The sequence below is a fragment of the Dreissena polymorpha genome, chromosome 9, assembly GCF_020536995.1.
Source record: "Dreissena polymorpha isolate Duluth1 chromosome 9, UMN_Dpol_1.0, whole genome shotgun sequence".
NCBI lineage: Eukaryota > Metazoa > Mollusca > Bivalvia > Myida > Dreissenidae > Dreissena > Dreissena polymorpha.
In genome coordinates, this window is record NC_068363.1 from 10,539,056 (window position 1) to 10,547,712 (window position 8,657).

Below are 8,657 nucleotides of genomic sequence, written 5' to 3' on the forward strand. Positions count from 1 at the left end.
AGTCCATCATTTTCATAGTTATGTTGTAAGTCGCGTTATTGCGAGTGTATTTAGTAATAAAGACTAAAGCCCTTTTTAGTTTTATATAATTTCACACGAATTTTTAAAATGAGTTGAAAGTGATTCTTAAATGTTGTCGAATGCTTTGTCGAATTTTTTGTATTTAACAGGACGAGAACGCTTAACCACGATACAATGGAAGGCGCGAAACCAGTATTGTACACATAAATCCAGTTTACTTAGCCTTAATTTGTTGATAAAGGTTTCCAACGAACGAACCTTAAAACTTCTGTAATGAACAGTCAAGGAGAACGCAAACTACCCGGTATAATTAACAAGGTCTCTCCCTTTCCTTCATTCAAGTCTGTAAAATCTTCAGCTTTGGTGGAAATACATGGTATTTTTTTGGACAAAAGGAGATTGTCAAAACGTGACATTATCCAAACAATAAGGACATTATTATCTTTTTAAGCGACAAAACGAAGCACTGCATTCAAACGCTTTTTACCCGGCATAATTATAGGTTTCGGATTTCATGAACATAACATAGAAATTTTAAAGGTGCATTCTTATTTTAAATTACTGACAAAACCTATGTTGTATACACTTGCATTGTAGTATATATAATGCTGTCGATTTTATTTTATTTTATTTATTTTGCATTTAAGAGCAAGTGTATCTTCTATGTGGTATTTTCTTTACATCTATGGTAAATTTCAGCTCATCTACGCAATTTAGGAAGAATTGATTTCACACAGTCCAATCCAACTTTCTTCTCCATATACATGTTCTGCCAATGGAATACTTAAGGTTCATGTAGAGGCTTCATTTTGAAAAATGTGGGACCCCTAGCATTGAACTCACATTTGACTAAAGGAAGAGTGCCACATGGAAAATGTATACATATATGCTTTAAAGGGTGTTTTTCCTTCAAACTGCTACCAATTTTGTACATCAACGTATCATAACATCCACAAAATCAATCAAAATACAAAGCGATTTTAACACTAAAATATACATTATTTTCAAAAATCTGAATCCACGTATTTCGGCGGAAAATTATATAACTAGTGAATAATATCGACATTGACGAGGGCAAGTTACGCTTAAATAGTAAAAAAAGTTTACATATCTAGAAATATCAAAACTCGAACACATGTCATTTCATCACCATGGGGGCAGCCATTTTTAAATTAATAAAATAGAAAGAAACATGCTAAAAACCCACTCATCGCCTAATTGCCATTCCAAACGGTTGACGATGACAAATGCATTGGATTGTAATCTTTCCGTTGATGTTTGCAAACTGCACGATCAGACCTCATAAACACTCAAAAGAATAACTATGTAAGAAGCATTTCACCAATGTTTACAATCGTTGTCGAATCACACGACATATATTATTGCGCATAAAATAGTACGCTTACAGACTGATAGAAAGATCGATACGTAACTCTGTTCAATTCATCACGGTATACTATTCTATCGATGATATACAATAATACATCGCTTTAACAATCTTAAAGTAGAAATAATTCTTTTTAAATGGAGTTTTTAATAACGAAAGTGAAAACAACGGACGTTGGGTGGATATTCTGTGAGATGCACTTCGGCTCCAGAAAAACAATACAAATAAACTAAAAAAAAACGTGTGGGGGACAATTTTCAGCTGGAAAATGTTTGTAATAAGGTAAATGATGATATCTCTACGTGGTCATTTCTATTATTTAGTGAGATCTCTGGCTGATTAATGTTAATAGTTGTTTTACTAGATGCCACCCAACTGTCAAACTAAGTATGTGTTTTTTAAGGTTTGTGTATACACATACCCGGTTTTCTCACCACTGCACGTGGTTTCGACCGATTTGTTTTGCACGTTTTTCTACGGATCACAGCGATGGCCACGCTTTCAAAATGGGTAGAAGGAATCGAAATATAAAATCAATCGTTTTGCCAATTTCTTTATATTCCTTTACAATTTTATATGTCGTCTGCAATCTATTTCGATTTGAGATGGTTTAAAATTTGCAATTTGGTTGAGAGGTAAATAACAAAATTGTTACGCCTTTGAAATAGAATTGTGACTCTTATTATCCACCATACTTGGATTTTTAAAAAAGTAGTTACGTTTAAGTTATTTTTAGAACTTTGTTTAGGATATTTATCCCAAAAAAGCAGTTGAATAAAAACTCATTTGTTGTTTTATGACAATAATTTTCTGTGAAATGTTGCTAACTTGACCTTGTATATGTATATAGCTTTGTATTTATTCAACTTAAGGTAGTGCATATCCTTCCTAACTTTAGATTGAGATTTTGTAAATTAGTGTAAAAATGTATTGGTTTTAAGGTTCATGTAGAGGCTTCATTTTGAAAAATGTGGGACCCCTAGCATTGAACTCAAATTTGACTAAAGGAAGAGTGCCACATTGAAAATGTATACATATATGCTTGAAAGGATGTTTTTCCTTCAAACTGCTACCAATTTTGTACATCAACGTATCATAACATCCACAAAATCAATCAAACTACAAAGCGATTTTAACACTAAAATATACATTATTTTCAAAAATCTGAATCATGTTTATTCCACGTATTTCGGCGGAAAATTATATAACTAGTGAATAATATCGACATTGACGAGGGCAAGTTACGCTTAAATAGTAAAAAAAGTTTACATATCTAAAAATATCAAAACTCGAACACATGTCATTTCATCACCATGGGGGCAGCCATTTTTAAATTAATAAAATAGAAAGAAACATGCTAAAAACTCACTCATCGCCTAATTGACATTCCAAACGGTTGACGATGACAAATGCATTGGATTGTAATCTTTCCTTTGATGTTTGCAAACTGCACGATCAGACCTCATAAACACTCAAAAGAATAACTATGTAAGAAGCATTTCACCAATGTTTACAATCGTTGTCGAATCACTGTACTTATATTATTGCGCATAAAATAGTACGCTTACAGACTGACAGAAAGATCGATACATCACTCCGTTCAATTCATCACGGTATACAATTCTATCAATAATATATAATAATACATCGCTTTAACAATCTAAAAGTAGAAATAATTCTTTTAAACGGAGTTTTTAATAACGAAAGTGAAAACAGCGGAAGTTGGATGGATATTCTGTAAGATGCACTTCGGCTCCAGAAAAACAAAACAAATAAACTAAAAAAGTCGTGTGGGGGACAATTTTCAGCTGGAAAATATTTGCAATAGGGTAAGTGATGATATCTCTGCGTGGTCATTTCTGTTATTTAGTGCGATCTCTTGCTGATTAATGTTAATAGTTGTTTTACTAGTACCACACAATTGTCAAAATAAGTACATGTGTTTTCTCAGGTATGTGTATACACATACCCGGTTTTCTCACCACTGCACGTGGTTTCGACCGATTTGTTTTGCACGTTTTTCTACGGATCACAGCGATGGCCACGCTTTCAAAATGGGTAGAAGGAATCGAACTATAAAATCAATAGTTTTGTCAATTTCTTTATTTCTTTACAATTTTATATGTCGTCTGCAATGTATTTCAATTTGAGATGGTGTAAAATTTGCAATTTGGGTGAGAGGTAAATAACAAAATTGTTAAGCCTTTGAAATATAATTGTGACTCTTATTATCCACCGTACCTGGATTTTTAAAAAGTAGTTACGTTTTAGTTATTTTTAGAACTTTGTTTAGGATATTTATCCAAAAAAGGCAGTTGAATAAAAACTCATTTGTTGTTTTATGGCAATTATTTTCTGTGAAATGTTGCTAACTTGACCTTGTATATGTATATAGCTTTGTATTTATTCAACTTAAGGTAGTGCATATCCTTCCTAACTTTAGATTGAGATTTTGTAAATTAGTGTAAAAATGTATTGGTTTTAAACCAAAATATGAATAAAGCACACAAATATTGAATGTCAAAAATGTGTTTATGTTATTCTATCCGTCTTAAGCTTTAAAATGATATATAGTTTGACCATATTGTACCAAATTCAATGAAGAAAAACCAAAGAGAAGTTTTAATGAAATTTATCCCCCCCCCATGAACCTTAAACCAAAATATGAATAAAGCACACAAATATTGACTGTCAAAAATGTGTTTATGTTATTCTATCCGTCTTTAGCTTTAAAATGATATATAGTTTGACCATATTGTACCACATTCAATGAAGAAAAACCAAAGCGAAGTTTTAATGAATTTTATCCCCCCCCCATGAACCTTAACGCTTGTACAATTTCCAGGTAAACTGAAGATAGAGGCACCTGATATCAGTATATGTAACTCAAAAATATGTATAATCAACAAAAAATTCAACCGCATGCCTCACCCTTGTGGTATATGCATGATACATGCAATAAACAAATATGGTATTTAAAACGCGATATATTTGACTGGCATATGATTATATGGGCACATAAAAAATGGATGATGGTGAGTCTGATCAGGATCTAAACTACATAGTCACGCGATGTTTTATTGCCTCATTACTGGACAGATTAGCTGCTCACCAGAGTGGGCGGATGCGCAAGCTGGTCCGGACACACTGGTCGCACATTGCACTAAGCCTATTATTGCATATCGCGTATCAAATAATGCATAGTAAGGGTCAACATATATTAAACAATGCCGAATCTCTTACTAAAAAAATAAAAATCGAAATTTGACGAAACTATATATAATAACTTGTATTTTGTTGAAGGTTATCGACTTAAAATGTATTGATTGGGAATACAAATATACATAAAACAATATATAAATTGTTTTCGTTTTTTTTAAATATTCATTTGTTTTGTGTTTTAGTGCTTGTTTACAAAATGATCCTTCAAAATAAACTCCATTAAAAGAAACAAAATACCTAAAACCCAAAAACTTAGTTGCAATACATTTCTACCCGTAATCGTTTTATGTCGAATGCTTTACCTTTGCCGTTCTAAAACTGTGACACCAGTTTCAGTCAGTTGCATGATTAGTTTTTTTTTTATATATTTACTGTATTGTATATAAAGCAAATCTTCCCTCTTGCCTTAAAGATAAGACTAACGTTTGGTTACATAATATCTCAATGAAACACTTTTTTGGACTTTCATTTCTTATATATTTTGCCTCAGAAGTTTCAATTTCATATATTGAGTCGATTATTTTGTATTATGTTGTCCGACTTATCAATATAATGATTATTCATATTGAAAGCCGATTTTATCTGCCACCACCAGATTTTATTTTAATATTAATAATACGATTACGTTGTCAACATTTACTTGTACTTTTGTTGATTTTTTTTGTTCTGCACAGAAAATTGCTTTTCCAATAGGGTATACAGGTGGTTAGCGTGTGGCTGTGATATTAATTAGTGAAAACATCATTTTGAATGATAAATTATCATATTATAACGAAAAATCAACTTTTCTAAAAAAAAATAATTTCACTATAAATATGTATATATAACAAGGTATCCAACTCGAAATCACCCGAAAACTGGTGCATCGCTTTAAACAGCCATTACTCATCAATTTTGCAGCGATTTTCATGAACCCGGTCTTTCTGGAAATGTATATATCTTGTTATATTTCTACACATGCTGTGTCAAATTTTAAGAAATAACACGATACACAATTCGCTTGACCTACTTGACAACGATCAGACAGTATTCATGAATTAGTGAAAACATCATTTTGAATGATAAATAATCATATTATGACGAAAAATTAACTTTTCTGAAAAAAAAATTCCTTTCAAATATATATATAGCAAGGTATTCAACTCAAAATCACCCGAAAACGGGGTGCATCGCTTTAAACAGCCATTACTTCATAAATTTTGCAGCGATTTTCATGAACCCGGTCTTATTCAACGCAGAAATAAATTTCCTTTTTGGAAATGTATATATCTTGTTACATTTCAACACATGCTGGGTAAAAATAAAAGAAATAACACGATACACAATTCGCTTGACCCAGTTGACAATGATCAGGCAGTATTCATGAATGAAATCTCCAGTTGTAAAGACACGCCTTCGCATTGGACCAATGAAATCACTCGTGTGTTTAAAATGTCAGTTAGTTGAAATGTATGTAAACAAAGGTTTCAAACGGCACTGGACAGTTAGTTTTGATGCATAATGCAACGGCAAGCACGGTAAGATTTTTTTCCATACGTATGATTGAATTATGGTATCGAGGTCCGTGAACTTTGCAGCAAAAATGCCCTTTACTCCGTGAAGATTTCAGTCATGAATACTGTCTGATCGATGTTAAGTGGGTCACACGAGTTGTGTATCGTGTTTTTTCTTAAAAGTTGACCTAGTATTTGTAAAAATATTGCAAGACATACACATTTCCAAAAAGGAAATTCATTTCTGCGTTGAATAAGACGGAGATCGTGAAAATCGCTGCAAAATTGATGAAGTAATGGCTGTTCAAAGCGATGCAACCCGTTTTCGGGTGATTTCGAGTCGGATACCTTGTTATTTATATATTTTATATATTTGATAGTGATTTTTTTCAGGAAAGTTGATTTTTCGTAAGAATATGATTATTTATCATTCAAAATGTTTTCACTAATTAATATCATAGCCACACGCTAACCACCTGTGATAGTGTACATGCCTTTTATGGATATTTTTTTTTACTGTACACACTTAAAGTATTTCAGTTGTTAGTTAAAGTATTTACTTTCGCAGAAGATACAACAAATATGATTCCAACTATATCTCTAATAAAGAAGCATTCAAATGACTTGGAACAACCATTTATATGTACACAATAACAAGAAGAAACGCAAGTAAAATCTGTTTATTTCAAGAAGGCTGGAATAAAATAAGTGTACATTAATGATTTCATTGAGAATAGCACATGACAAAACAGCTAACTAGGGTGCCATTATTTTGTGGGACCATGCATATACAAAATAAAGTACATCTTGTACAAGGATTATTTTTATTATATTCCCATTCAACGCAAAAATTGAAATAATTTCAGATATATCAATATCACATCCAAATAATGTGAAACTTTTAGTTGTGCTATGTTGTGGTAGACACCCACACACACACTACTATTGTTTCAAAGCATGATTGGTGAAAGCATGAATTCAAAGACTTCTTATGGCATTAAACAGATTTAGAAATAATGGAATATAAAATCGAATGCTCCTTTAATACATATCCATTAAAGCAGTGTTATATATATGTAAGGATTATGTCTAAAAGCATGCATACCAGTATGAAACAAGGGCTATTGTTAAAAAGGGCTATTGTTAAAACATGCATGCCCCCCATATGGGCTGTCAGTTGTAGTGGCAGCCATTGTTTGAATATGTTTTTTGGCACTGTGACCTTGACCTTTGACGTAGTGACCTGAAAATCAATAGGGGTCATCTGCGAGTAATGATCAATGTACCTATGAAGTTTCATGATCCTATGCGTAACTGTTCTTGAGTTATCATCCGGAAACCGTTTTTCTAAGTTAAGTCACCGTGACCTTGACCTTTCACCTAGTGACCTGAAAATCTATAGGGGTCATCTGCGAGTAATAATCAATCTACCTATGAAGTTTCATGATCCTAGCCATAAGCGTTCTTGAGTTATCATCCGGAAACCATTTTACTTCTTCAAGTCACCGTGACCTTGACCTTTGACGTAGTGACCTGAAAATCAAAAGGGGTCATCTGCAAGTCATGATCAATGTACCTGTCAAGTTTCGTGATCCTAGGTGTAAGCTTTCTTGACTTATCATCCGGAAACCATTTTACTGTTTCGGGTCACTATGACCTTGACCTTTGACCTAGTGACCTGGAAATCAATAGAGGTCATCTGCGATTCATGATCAATGTACCTATGAAGTTTCATGATCCTAGGCCTAAGCGTTCTTGAGTTATCAGCCGGAAACCATTTTACTATTTCGAGTCACCGTGACCTTGACCTTTGACCTAGTGACCTGAAAATCAATAGGGGTCATCTGCGAGTCATGATCAATGTACCTATAAAGTTTCATGATCCTAGGCCTAGGCGTTCTTGAGTTATCATCCGGAAACCATTTACTATTTCAGGTCACCATGACCTTGACCTTTGACCTAGTGACCTGAAAATCATTAGGGGTCATCTGCGAGTCATGATCAATGTACCTATGAAGTTTCATGATCCTAGGCCTAAGCATTCTTGAGTTATCATCCGGAAACCATCTGGTGGACGGACATACGGACATACATACGCACAGACGGACGGATGGACCGACATAAGCAAAACAATATACCCCCTCGTCTTTGAAGGGGGTCATAAAAATATCGTATATAATTAAATCAAATTAATTGATATGTGATATCACAAAATAATTTACTGAATTTGATATGTGATACCACAAAATAATTTACTGAATGATGTATGCGAACTTATTACTGAATTCAACATGTTGTGGGTTTTGTGCCATTTCAATATACATGTATTCAAATAAGAAAACTAAATATACAAGCATATTTTAAAAGCTTAATAACAACTAGGACAATTTTCATATGATATGAATGTCACATGTTGAACTGAAAAGTTAATCAAACAACTGTATCATTGACACAAATGAAAATTACGTGTCAACAAAACATCAAGCATATGTGTAAATGTATCAGCTTAAAATGCTAATAAAGGGAAACAAATT